This window comes from Lupinus angustifolius, chromosome LG07 (assembly GCF_001865875.1).
Source record: "Lupinus angustifolius cultivar Tanjil chromosome LG07, LupAngTanjil_v1.0, whole genome shotgun sequence".
NCBI classification, from domain to species: Eukaryota; Viridiplantae; Streptophyta; class Magnoliopsida; order Fabales; family Fabaceae; genus Lupinus; species Lupinus angustifolius.
The window spans coordinates 4,307,860-4,322,572 of NC_032015.1; the positions used below are offsets into that span (position 1 = coordinate 4,307,860).

At 32.4% G+C, this 14,713-nt stretch overlaps 2 long non-coding RNA genes across 3 annotated transcripts; both read left to right on the top strand.

Moving 5' to 3' along the window:
• Window positions 3,204-6,056, top strand: LOC109352719. The gene is made up of 4 exons (XR_002108392.1): window positions 3,204-3,307; window positions 3,520-3,580; window positions 4,809-5,591; window positions 5,722-6,056. It is a non-coding gene; the product is annotated as an uncharacterized LOC109352719 (long non-coding RNA).
• LOC109352178 lies at window positions 6,780-13,228 on the top strand. Of its 2 annotated transcripts, XR_002108335.1 has the most exons (3): window positions 6,780-7,064; window positions 10,315-10,445; window positions 11,375-13,228. It is a non-coding gene; the product is annotated as an uncharacterized LOC109352178 (long non-coding RNA). The 2 variants fall into 2 exon arrangements; XR_002108336.1 differs by lacking the exon at window positions 10,315-10,445.

The window sequence follows — 14,713 nt, forward strand, 5'->3', positions numbered from 1 at the left end:
AAGATTTGTTCATTTCCAGTGCGATTTCCCATTTTCTCTTTTCAATTCTAGTTTCCGTTTGAGTTTTGCAACCAATGGACAAAACCAAAATTGGGTGTTTCAAACTTTTGTCTTCCATTTTGATTATAAACTAGGTGGGGGTATATATATATTATGTGTAGAGATTTGCATATTCCTATTCATTTCTTTTTATTGTATTAGCTTTTAAAGAATAAGCATGCATTGAGTATTGCTACTTCCAGACCAAAGGGATAGTGTAGTTTGAGCTTTCTAATAGCATTGTTTTTGTATAAATTCGTAATATCTAGTCAAGTTTCCAATATCTGCTGCTAAATTTTATGTTTTGACCTTACCATTCTACCTAATAAAAACCTTTCTAGACAAACTTGACAAGTCTCCCCAAGCCCAATTGTGGAGATCCTACTGTCTTCAATAGCTGGAAATTCGAAAAATTGTCCACCGGTTAGTAAAAGACGAGAGAATTACATTAGCATTCTCTTGGAGTTAAACTTCTTTCTTTTTTGTATCTTGACACTTACTGCCCTTCTTGGGTTTCATTTAGAAATAGAGCTTGTTGTTTGATTCAATTATTCATAAATAAAAGCTTCATCAACATGTCTTTGAAGATTATTTATAGGAGATGACTTTAACAAATGGTGATACATATGACCAAGTAGCAGGAATCGTCCTAATAAGTTTGTGAAGGATAATTGAAATCTGTCAATTATCGAGGTTGTTTATTTCTAGTGAGGAATCCCCGCCATGTGTACTATTTTACCCTTCCCTTCACATTGACAATTTCAGAATATTTATGTGGTTTTATAATCCATTGCTCTTCTCTGTTCAATTCTGATTTATGTTTCAGTTTTGCAACTTGTGGACAAAACCTCAACTACACATAGAGAATAAGTAGTATCTTATGAGTAGAAGTTTTCACCTTCCTATTCTTTTCTTACATTCGATTAGCTTTTGAAAAATTGAGCATCCATTGAGTGTTGGCACTTCTGAATCAGTGTTTTATTGTTGTTCCTGGAAGTATATGCTTTTATGCATTTTTTTGTTAGGTTTTGAGTATTCCATTTTTGGTTGAAGGGGTAGTGTAGTTTTGAGCTATCTAATTACATTGCCTTTGTATAAATTTGTAATTTCTAGTCAAGTTTCTAATATCTACTGCTAAATTTTATGTTATGACCTGAATGTTCTTCCTAATGACAACCCTTTCATGGAAGTAATGTCAAAATTCTGAACGGTATGTTAGCCTTTATCATGTAATACTTTTTGGATAAGATTCTCCAATATTATATCAATTCGGTTATGTATTTTTTCAATGCCATGCCTTAGCAAACATCTGTGGATAAATTCGACCTCTAGTGGTAGTGTGCTAACTTTTCTTCAAACATTATGTCAGTTCAAGAAGATAGAATTAACTGACATCCTCTCAGACTCCTTCCTTTTTCCACCCTTACACTAACAACAGTTTTTGGTTTTGTAAATTGAAATTGCAGTTTGATTCAATTTCTTGTAACTATAATCATAATGTGCATGGTTTTGAAGACTGGATGAATATTTAGACGACTTTAACAACGGGTATCTTTATTGTATATGATCGTGCATATTTTTGGCTGGTTATCCTTTTAATTGTCTCTACTACTGGATGACAATGGGGCCACTCCATCATTCTTCGGAGTAGTTCAATTGCACATGACATCAACTTTGTGTGCATGTAATGAACACATTGCTTAACTATTTCATAACTGTGACCATTTTCCAAGTCACTAAAGATGTTGAGCAGATTAATGACTGACAAAAGACTTGCACAAAGCAAATTGAGATCACTTTCAAGTCTTCTTGTGTTCTCTTGCAGGTAACTCTTTATCATTTAGGCACATTTGTTTTCTTTTTTTTGCTGATTGAATTTCTTTGTAATTGATTTAATTAAAGTGACATCTTCCATAAGCACAAACTCTGTCCCAAAATCCTAAAGTATGTTGAGGCAATTTCTTTATTTGTGGTAGAAATGATCCTTAAACTATGATGTTGGTGGAAAGTTCTTCTTTGGTTTTCTTTCCTTCCTGTGGATGATGTTGGTTTAGTTAACAAATGTTGCTTCACTTGATTTTTGCAATGGTTCAATTGAGTTTGTCTTATGCATTAGGATTTCTTGTGTAGTCAAGTTTGATTATATGGAGAGTGAGATGAATTATTCTTGTGTGGCATATTATCTCATTGTTGTTTGTAATATTAGAGATGAACTATTTTTGGCTTTGGGGGTGCACATCTTAATGTTTATGAATGATAATTGAAACTTATATCAATTATTGGGGCTGTTTACTTGGAAGAATATCTTCCCCCACTATTTCTTGTTTTTATTCTTGCAACTTATTACATATATGTTTAGTGAGGAATCGCCACCAAGGATACTATTTTACCTTTTCCTTCACTCCAACAATTTCAGATGGTTTATTCGGTTCTATAATCCACTGCTTTTCTATTTGGTTGAGCTAAGATTTTTTCATTTCCATTATGATTTCCCATTTTCTCTGTTCAATTCTAGTTTCAGTTATGCAAAATTTTATGTTGGGAAATCTCGCCAAGCCCAGTGGTGGTGATTTTGGGAGATCCTACTACTGTCTTCCCTAAGGGACCACTCCATCCTTTTTCAGAATAGTGCTATCTTCTTTGAGCTAGTCCAATTGATGAGATTTTCCTTAAATCACGATGTTGTTGGAAAGCTCTTTTACGTTTTCTTCCAATAAATGATGTTGATTTAGTTAACAATTTGATAGAGAAAGGGAGACCCTGCATACTGACATGTATGAGGCTGTGGAGATTGCTAACTGCAATTGTAGTAATGTCAAATCAGAATGGTAAATGCGCAATAGATAGATGCCGTGTTGTGATGACCCTCGAAGTACAAATGCCAAATGCATTGTTATTCTTTTATTCATAATGTAAATTCAGATATTTTGAGCTCTATATTCTGGATCTATATTTTGCATTTGTTCCGAATGGTATGTTTTATGATGGCCCTAATTGCAATAAGAGTACATTCATAATCTAAATTCTGAATGGTGTGTAAGCAGCCTTTATCAGGTAGTAGTACTCTTTGGATATGTTTCTCCAAATATTATATGAGCTCATTAAGTAGTTTTTCAATGTCATACCTTTGCAAGCATGTGATAAATCTTTGTTCATTTCTACAGGAAGGGGATAGTGTGCCCAACTATTCTTCCAACATTGAAGGGATGATTGAAATTACAGTTTGATTTGTAGCTACAAGTGTCATGAACATGGTTTTGAAGATTGTGTAAGAAACTAGTTATTGTTGTATATGGCTATTTATTATTAATAATTCATCCTTTTAATATATATATATATATATATATATATATATTTGAGCAAAATATTAATATGAATGGTGCTAAACTTTATAAGTTTATGCATGACTTTTATGTCAAAGATGGAGGTTGTTTACTTGGAAGGATATGTAACCCATTGTTCCTCCTTTATCTCTTGCAGCAAATTTTATCTCTGTTTCTAATGAGGATCAATTCTCAGTAAGGTTGACAATGTATAAAAGGTATTCTTTTTTTTATGTTATATTAAGAATATCATTGATTGTGCTCAACAAGCATGTGACGTTTAAAATTCACTCTTTTATTAGCCTGGCGCTCTGGCCTGGCCAACACTATCGTGCGGAGTTTCTCTATTTTCTTATTTACATTTCTTCTTTTTTGAAGTACACAAGGATTCATTCTTTTACTAAGCTTTTATAGGTCACTTCGTGAAACCTAATCATGAATTTATTTTAGTTATTAACCGTAGTTCAATGTTCCTTCAACTTTTAACCATTTGTAATTTAACTATTTAGAGCAAGGTTAACATTCTAATTATATTTGCACGACGAAAAAAAGATCATATTGAAGGGACTAAGATAAAAAATATGGAAGACATGAAATGGACTAATGTAGCAGTGTGTAGTAATTAAAATACGTTACCCAAGGTTTTATGTTTCTACTGTTTCAAAAGTTTGAAGCGCAATATTCCAAAGTCCGAAGGTAATAAATGGGTTCAACCAAAGTCGAGAGGTAATAAATAATAATTACACAATACCACCAGTTTTCGTGTAGATATGTAATACAAATAGGGTTCAGGGATGTATAAATAGCGGAAAATTTACGTGGATAGTGTAGTTTGACTATACTATCACACGTTTAGTATATATTTCAAAATATTTACGGAATTAGTGTATTTTTAGGGAAGTCGTGGATGGGATCCACGATTTTGATTTCCATTGTATATTAATAATAAAAGAACAATGTAGCCTAGTGGTTCTTGGTTTTTATGGGAACTTAGAGGTCGGTTCAACACCCACCTATTGTTTTTTTTTTTCTAATTTTTTTAAACATATACCAAACGAGTGATAGTGTAGTTACACTATCCACGTAATTTTGATTTCTTTTTGTCTTTTCCGACCTTTACATCTTCATTTCTTTTTCTCGATCTTCAATCTTTAAAATTTTTATAATTGGTTATTTTTTCATGGAACACTGGTTGGATAGAGAGATAGAATTTGATTTGATTGTGCCTTTTCCGACCCTTTATCAATGTCACAACTTTCTTGATTTTCAATCTTTGAATTTATTTATAATTGATACAAGTATTTCTTGAGATTTCGTTTGTGATGGTACTGATATTTTTCTGATCTTGATTATTCAAGATTATTTGAATATGGTGAACTGAACTTACAAACCCATGAGTTTTACATTATATACAGTATTAATAGGATGTGTGTGTTGCAATTGCAGTATGAATTATGATTTCGCTATGTCAAATCTGGATGATATGCAAAGTGATGGTATGTGTTTGTTGTCCTTTAATCCCCTATCTGTAATGGTATATTTGAGACTTTATAGGCCTTGCATTGACAATATGACTTCTATGTTCGAATTTCATAATCTTTATATTGGATGATGTGTTTGTGTTCTATGAAACTAAGTGCAATGGCAATATGAAGTTTTTATTCATAAACAGAAGTTTGTATGGTATGTTTGAGCCTTGATGCCTTTATCATGTCACACTATTTGGATATGTCTCTATGGTATGCTAGGTAAAGAACAATAGGAAATATCTGAAACTTCAATTTAGCTTCTGTTACGGTGAAGGCAAAGATGAAAATTAAAGGAATGGAAAAGGGTATCACACGATTTGTGTTAACATATTACCGGTTGTGATGACAGCAGCATCAACTATATCATCTTGCATAACCAATTTATGAGACCGAGTCCTGTCGTTACGAGTATATAATGAGGCATAGTGATTTAGGCCAATAAAATCCAATGACCCTTCCCACAAGTTTGAGTTTGAATCAGAAATGTCTGGTAATCTCTCAGTTACAAGTTTTTTCATTGAGATGGGATATTTTCCATAGGGTCATGATGGTTATTCAGTGTGAAAGCAGTTGATACAGATTTCACTATTCCTTTATTAGATATTTACAATTGATGAGTGGAATAGAGAGGAAGGGAGCAACGTAAACAAAAGGAGAAAATTGAGCCCTAACATTATTGCGTTGAATTTCACCATTCCAGGTTTGATTCGTTATGTCATTTCTTCCCCTTCTTTTTGTTTTAGGATCTGTATATCTTTCAATTTCACTAATTCAATCTTTTTTATAGGATGGATCTGGTTCCTTATCTATTATTTCATTATCAATTTCAGTTATTATCCTCCTTTTATCTCTGTTTCTAATGAGGATTGGCACTCAGTAAGGCGAGACAATGTAAAAAAGGTATTGCTTTTGATCTGAGTTGTAGTTGAATTTATTTAATGTCCTTCGATTCAATCTCAGTATTCATTTTTGGTTGTGAGAAAATATTTGCCTAGAGATTTAGTAAATAATTATTTGAATTCTCTATCTTACGAATGAGGGTCAAAGGTGGACATGGAAAGTCAAGCTTCAGTTCTTATAATTTATAGCATTCAAGAAATTTTGCAATAGAGGAAAAAGTCAGGAGATGGGTTTATTGTTATCACCTCATATGAAGAGTCATCATTCCATGGGAAGAAAATAATAGAAAAATGTAATATCTATACATGTTATTCTAAATATTTGTATATATATTATATCATTCAATATTTATTTCGGTTATTTTGTAAAGAGTCAATATGAATAGTGCATGATAAAATGTATACTGTTAGGGTATACATTTTTTACATTAATAGAATTAAAAATGTGGAAACTAAAATTAAAATATATTTTGAAATAAATAATATCATTATAAATACAATATTATGGTATGTAAAATTTGAAGTTAATATTTTCTCTCGTATCTAATTAGAAGAAAAATAAATAAATATGTATATATGTCTTAAAATAATGTGGAATGTCAAAGTATAGTGAGTTGTCATAACACATTTATATCATTATATCATTATATACAGTATTAGATGATTTTTATTGTTTAATAGGATGTAGAATTATATTAGACTAGTGTGTAGAAGTGTCAGTCGGTCAATATTATATATTTAATTTTTATATATTTCATATTTTAGAATTAGAATGAATTTATTGTGTTTTGTGGACTTTATATTATATATATATATATATAGTATAGTATAAATATATAAGGATAGATAGATATAAATATAGAAGGATAGATAAAAGTTAAGAAAAATAATTAATAATGTAAATGAGGCTTATGACATTCCATCTTAGGCCCACAGTTGCGTAGCCATTACGTTGGGATGTTAGTCACTTTACTCTCTATATAAAGACTCCTATGTTGTTTTCTGTAAACAAAAACAACACGCTACCTATGAAAGAAATAGAGAGAGACAGAACTTGATTTGTTTTCTTCCTTTCCGATTCTCCTCATTATTTGTCTTCTTCTGTCTTCTCTCTCTCCGTCGACACCAAAGTACATAAGTAGTACATGCAAACTACTTTCATTCTAAGAATGCATCGATCAATTTTAGTGACAAAGGATGATGATAATGTTGTTTTTGTTGTGGAAGAATGCAGAATATGTCACCTTCTTCATGCTATGGTTCCTTCTCTCAAGGTTTTGCTCTCTTACCCTACTTTTACAGAGAGACAATATTAGAGAGAAACTTATAGGTTTCTATACCCATCATCATTGTGTGTCTGTTTCCTTCTGACAAAGCTTGCAGTACTTTTCTATCTAGCCAAACTATCAAAGAAAGAAAGAAAGAGAAAGAGCATTTGATTAGTTTGTGTCTTTTCCGACCTTTTATCACAGACACATCTTCATTTCTTTCTCTCGATCTTGAATCTTTGATTTTTATATTCAATTATTTTTGCAATGCCGGGAACACTGGTTGGATAGAGAGATGTCCTAATCCTACTGCAACCCACTAATCTAACATGTTCTTGTTTGTTGCTCATTTCTTGTTTTGGATCTTGGTTGCTTTTGTTAACTATGTTGCTTCATTTGGTTTTCGCAATGGTTGAAACTCTAGATAAAGATAAAGAAAAAAAAATTGATTTCTTTGTGTCTTTTCCGACCTTTTATAACAGACACATCTTCATTTCTTTCTCTCAATCTTCAATCTTTTAAATTTTTATATTCAATTATTTTGCAATGCCTGAAGCACTGGTTGAATAGAGAGATAGAATTTGATTTCACTGTGCCCTTTCTGACCCTTTTATCATTTTTACATTACTCTTGATTGAATTTCTTTGGAATCAATTTTAGGACTGTGCCTTCTTTCTTAAGCTGCTTATCATAATTGGGGCCAAAACACTAAAATTTTCAAGAGGAAATTTTTTTCGTTTGGCGGCAATGGTATTTTCCTCAAACTATGATGTTGTTCGAAGGTTCTTTTTTGTTTTCTTTGAGGTTGTTGGTTTAGTAAATGACATTGCTTCACTTGATTTTTCCAATGGTTCAATTTCTAGAGACAAAAAGAATTTGATTTCTTTATGCCATTTCCGACCTTTTGTTAGTGACATCTCTCTTTTCTCTCTCTAGTTTTTCACTCTTTGAACTTTTCAAGTGGTATTTTCATTGAACTAACAAACTGTCCTAAAATCCTAAAGATCACCCGGTTGCTTTTCTTAACTTTGTTGCTTCACTTGGTTTTAGCAATGGTTGAAACTCTAGGTAAAGATTAAGAATGAAAAAAAATTGATTTCTTTGTGTCTTTTCCGACCTTTTATCACAGACACATCTTTATTTCTTTATCTCAATATTCATTCTTTGATTTTTTATTATCGATTATTTTTGCAATGCCTGGAACACTGGTTGGATAGAGAGATAGAATTTGATTTCAGTTTGCTTTTCCGACACTTTATCTATGGCACAACTCTCTTGATTTTGAATTTGTTTATAATTGTTGCAAGGAAAATGGTGTATGTATTTTTTGAGATTTCATTTGTGGAAGAGTATTTGATCTTGATGAATTGAACTTTTTATTGGCTTTACAAACCCAAGAGTTTGCTTTGGTCTGCAAAAACTGTATAGTGCTTGGAAGATGAATTCAAGTTGCCTATAATTTGTAAATTTGAATGTGATCTGAATTTGTTGGATGACTCTATATGAAATTTCAATATGAATTATGAACTCTTTATTCATAAGTAATATGAGGATGCTGGAAAAGTAAAATTGAGCCTTTGGTTTCCTAAATTCAATTGCAGTATGAATTTTTATTCACTTATAATTTGGGATGGTATACTTGGTGCCACAATGCCCCTAAATAGGTCATGATGATGTGAAAGCAGATGGTATGGATTTGGCCTATATGTCCCTAAATGCTTCATTGTTCATTTATACTACATGGTAAAGTTTAGACTACGATTGCTAAATGCGAATAATAAAATTTGAAATCGGATGATATGCTGAACATAGTTGCCTATAAATTCAAAGGTAAATAAGACCCTTGTTTGTGTGGCTGGCCCATATACTTGCAATTGCATCACTATGTAAAACCTGGATGATATGCAAAGTCGATGGTGTGTGTGTTGTCCCTTAATCTGCTAATTGTAATGTTATGTTTGAGACTTGATAAGCCTAATCTCAATGACAATATGACTACGATATTCATATTTCATAATCTTTATATTGGATAATGTGTTTGTGTTTGATGAAACTAATTGCAATGGTGGTATAAATTTTTTCTTCATAAACAGAAGTTTGTATGGTATGTTTGAGCCATGATGCCTTTGTCACATCATACTATTTGGTTGTCTCTTCATATATTTTTTTTCATATCGCCTAAGTGGCTGTCAAATGCTTTTCCGTGGCAAATGGGTTGATAAATTTGCCATACGAGGGATAGTGTGTCATCCGTTCTTCCCATGTCATCTCAGTAAAAGAAGAGAGAATTACATTAGCATTCTCTTGGAGTTAAACTTTTTTCTTTTTTTTATCTTGACACTAACTTCCCTTCTTGGGTTTCATTTAGAAATAGAGCTTGTTTTTGATTCAATTATTCATAAATAAAAGCTTCATCAACATGTCTTTGAAGATTATTTATAGGAGATGACTTTAACATATGGTGATACATGGGACCAAGTAGCAGGAATCGTCTTATTAAGTTTGTGAAGGATAATTGAAATCTGTCAATTATCGAGGTTGTTTATTTCTAGCGAGGAATCCCCACCGTGTGTACTATTTTACCCTTCCCGTCACCTTGACAATTTCAGAATGTTTATGTGGTTCTATAATCCATTGCTCTTCTCTGTTCAATTCTGATTTGTTTCAGTTTTGCGGCCTGTGGACAAAACCTCAATGTTTCTATTCTTTTCTTACATTCTATTAGCTTTTGAAAAATTGAGCATCCATTGAGTGTTGGCATTTCTGAATCAGTGTTTTTTTGTTCTTCCTGGAATCATCCGCTTTTACGCATTTTTTTGTCAGGATTTGAGTATTCCAGTTTTGTTTGAAGGGGTAGTGTAGTTTTGAACTATCTAATTACATTGCCTTTGTATAAATTTGTAATTTCTTGTCAAGTTTTTAATATCTACAGTGTGAAAGCACATGGTACGGATTTGGTCTATATGTCCCTAAATGCTACATTATTCGTTTATAATACTACATGGTATAATTAAGAGTGTGATTACTAAATGCCATTAATATAATTTGCCTAACACTAGTTACCTACAAATTCAAATGCATTGTATCTTATGTATAGAAATTTGCATTTTCCTATTCATATTCTATTTGCTTTTGAGGAATGAGTGTGCATTGTGTTGCTACTTCTGGATCTGTGTTTTTTTTTGTTCCTGGAAGTATTCGCTTTTGTGCCTTTTTTTGTTAATTTTGGATTTCTGTACTTCATTTTTTGTTGAAGGAATAGTGTAGTTTGAGCTATTTGCCTTATGAAAATCATTCCAGACAAACTTGGCAAGTCTCCCCAAGCCCTGTGGTGGTGATTTCGGATATCCTATTACTGTCTTCAATAGCTGGAGAATTGAAAATTTGGTAGCTAACTTGTCTTGGCTCGACTTTGTTTTGCTTTTATCTCAAATTAGTTTAAACCATGTTATTTGTTAAATGTTAACTGAATCTTGGTTAAAATATGTGTTGGTGGTGATGTCATTCTAAATATTATCTGGTTGACGAAGGAACCACTCCATCCTTCAGAATTATTCACTCTTCTTTGAGCTAGTTCAATTGTTGATGCTCCTAATTGCAATCTCCATGCAGATTAAATTCATAATCTAATTCTGAATGGTATTTGCGGATGTGCCTTTATCATGTAGTACGTTTTGGATATGTTTCTCCAATATTATTATATCAGCTCGGTTTTGTAGTTTTTCAATGCCATGCCTTAGCAAACATGTGGATAAATTTAGACCTCTAGTGGTAGTTTTAACTCAACAGGAAGAGAGAATTGAAATTGCAGATTGATTCACTTACTTGTAACTACAAGTGTCATGAGCACTTTGACTGTATATTTATAGGAGATGGCTTTAACGTATCTTTATTGTATAGTTTTGGCTGGTTTATCATACCTAAATTAAGAATTTTTATGGCCAAGGGCACATAGAGTTGCACATTGTCATTGTTAAGGAAGAGAAACTAGTTATTGTTGTTATTTCTCTTCATGTATGCAGTCTATGCCTTTTTATTAATAATAATTCATCCTTTTAAAAAATATGCCTTTTTATTAATAATAATTCATCCTTTTAAAAAATATATATTGGAGCATAATATTAATATGAATGGTGCTTATCTTAATAAGTTTATGCATGATACTTTTATGCCAAACATGGAGGTTGTTTACTTGGAAGATTATCTACCTACTGTTCTAATTCATGCAGCATATTTTATCTTTGTTTGTAATGAGGACCAATATTCCGTAAGGTTAGACAATGTTGAAAAGGTATTGCTTTTGATCTGTGTTGTAGATGGACTTATTCACTCAAGTAAGATAAGATGCACGCAGGTACACAACACTGGTATGTTACATTCTTATTTTTTGTTGTGAAAAATATTTGCCTAGATATTTAGTACACATCTTGCAATATGTGATTTGAATTTCCTATCTCACGAATGAGGGCCAAAGTTGGGCGTCTCTATATAGATTTTTTTCCTCAAAGTGGGAGGTGGGTTCCCACGGAAAGCAAATTGGTCAAATAGTTAAAAACAATTCTTCAACTAGTTTAAACTGGCTTTTTTGTATTGTTACATTCTTATTTTATAAATATTTGCCTAGAGACTTAGTACACATCTTGCAACATGTGATTTATTTCCTATCTCACGAAAGGACAAAAGTTGAGCTTCTACATGTGGAATATTTTCTTCAAAGTGGGACATAGAAACTAAAACTTCAGTATTTTTGCATAGGCTTATTGATTAGCTCTTCTGATCACCTCCATCTTTCTTGGCTGAAATGAGACTTTTAATGCTTGACCAGTAAGTAACATAAGATGTAGGTCACACACCACTGTTATGTTTCATTCTTATTTTATAATTGTATAATCAAAGCAAAATGTATTAGTTCATTATCTAAATGGTGAAGGGATATACTCTTCGTATTACAAAAAAAAAAAGCAAAGGGTATAAACCCGGATCAGTGGATCCATTATTAGTTAACATTCAATTATTGTCTGCTGTAACTGGTGGGAAGAAAAAATCTTGGTGTTAGTATGTTTGTAAAAAATTCATGTGAGTTCCACAAATTCTTCGCAAATTCATATACTTGTGCACAAAAATTCAAACTGACATGTATGAGACTGTGGGGGTATGCTAACTGCAAATATAGTAATGTCAAATCAGGTTGGTAAATGTGAAATAGATAGATGTTGTGTTGTGATGTCTTCCAATTACAAATGCCAAATGCTCGTCAATTCTTTTATTCATACTGGAAATTTGGAATGGTATGTTTGCCTTGATAACCCTATAAATGCAATGACTAATTGAGCTCTATATTCCACATCTAAATTTTGGATTGCATATGTTTGAGCTTTGATGAAATCCTAATTGTAATGGCATTATGAATTCTTTATTTATAATGTAAGTTCTGAATGGTATGTTTGAGTTTTTCATGCCCCTAATTGCAATGGCAGTACTTTCATAATCTAAATTCTGAATGGTATGTGAGCCTTTATCATGTTGTACTTTTTGGGTACGATTCTCTAATATTATATCAGTTTGGTTAAGTAGTTTTTCAATGTCATGCCTTCGCAAACATGTGGGTAAATTGGACCTGTAGTGGTTGTGTTCACTTCAACAGGAAGGGGATAGTCCGATAGTGTGCCAATTGTTCTTCAAACATTATGTCAGTTCAAGAAGGTACGGTTAACTAACATCCTCTGATAGATTAGACTCCTCCCTTTTTCCACCCTTACACTAACCACTTCTTTGGTTTCATTCAGAAATGTGAATTTTGTAAATTGAAATTGCAGTTTGATTCAATTACTTGTGACTACAAGCATCATGAGCATGGTTTTGAAGACATGATGAATATTTAGGAGATGGCTTCAGCAGTCAGTATCTTTATTGTATATGTCCCTGCAGATTTTTGGCTGGGTTACCATACCTACTAGTATATACTACTTTGTAACTCAATGTATTGCCATTTATGAAGTTAAGGAAGAGAAACTAGTTATTGTTATTTTTCTTCAGTGCAGACTATGCCTATTTGGCCTTTTTGTGTTTATGGGTATCTAAGAGTATAATTAATGGTGGTATGAGGGATGGTGTCAGTTCTTGCTCTGAAGACATGGTAGATGAAGTCTTGTTCTGAAGCCCAAGTCTTGTTCTGAAGCCCAAGTCTTGAAAACCACTGCTTCTACTTTATCTATTTCTTGTAAGCCACTACTAGTCATTTATTTACTTTATCACGTCATAGAGCAGGCTATAATACAAGACATCTAACTTCTAATATTTCAAGTTCAAATATATTGGAATATGACTAGGCTTTGGTGCAACCAGTTCCTGTTAATCAAGAAAGGAACGATATTTGAATTTGCTTCTGTTTTTGTTTTTCAACTCTTTTAATATCATTTATCTTTTTTGTGCCTTCTTTCTTAATCTGCTCATCATAATCGGTTCTGAAACACTAAAATTTTCAAGAAGCAATCGTTTTCCTTTATGGAGGTAATGGTATTTTCCTCAAACTCTCATATTTTTTAAGGTTCTTTTTTATTTTTTTGGTGGTTGTTGGTTTAAGCTAATGACATTGCTTCACTTGATTTTTGCAATGGTTTAAACTCTAGACAGACAGAAAGAATATGAGACCCTTTGTTAGTGGCATCTCTCTTTTCTCTGTCAAGTTTTTCACTCTTTGAACTTCTTTACAAGTGTTGTCTTCATGGAACTAACAAAGTGTCCAAAAGCTCTAAAGATCACTAAGTTGCTTTTGTTAACTATGTTGCTTCACTTGGTTTTGCAATGGTAGAAACTCTAGATAAAGATTAAGAATGAAATAACTTTGATTTCTGTGTCTTTTCCAACCTTTTATAACAGACACATCTTCATTTCTTTCTCTAGTTATTCAAAAATGGAATTGCATACTAACTTACTCTATATAAAGACAGCTACCTTGTTTTCTGTAAACAACAAGCTTTCTAAATTTGCAGTGGTTCCTTTGTAACTATGATGGAATTGCGAAACTATGAAAGAAAGAGAGAAAAAGAGAATTTGATTTCTTTTCTTCCTTTTGGATCTTTTGTCACTGGCTAGTCTTTCTCTATAAAGATGAAGAAGATCAATCATCGGCTTGTTTCATCTTTCCTCATTGCGATGTTCCTTTATTGGATAATTACAATTCATGTGTAGAATAGAGAGAGATCGAATTCCATGTCTTTGTCCCCGTTTTAACCCTTCTATCATCTTCACATCACTCTCGATTGAATATCTTTCTTATGCTGCAAGAGGCAATTTTTTTCATTTATGGCGGTAATGGTATTTTCCTCAAACTATGATGTTATTCAAAGGTTTTTCTTTTTATTTATTTTTTGTTGGTTTAGTTATTGACGTTGTTTCACTTGATTTATGCAACGGTTCAAATTCTAGAGAGACAGAAAAAAAATTGAGACCCGTTGTTAGTGCCATCTCTCTTTTCTCTATTTCACTCTTCAATTTTCTTTACATGTGGTGTCTTCATGGAACTAACAAACTGTCCCAAAGCCCTAAATATCACTAGGTTGCTTTTGTTAACTATGTTGCTTCACTTGGTTTTCGCAATGGTTGAAATTACGCCATGTCTATTTATCATTTTGATCTAAGCCTATAGATGAATT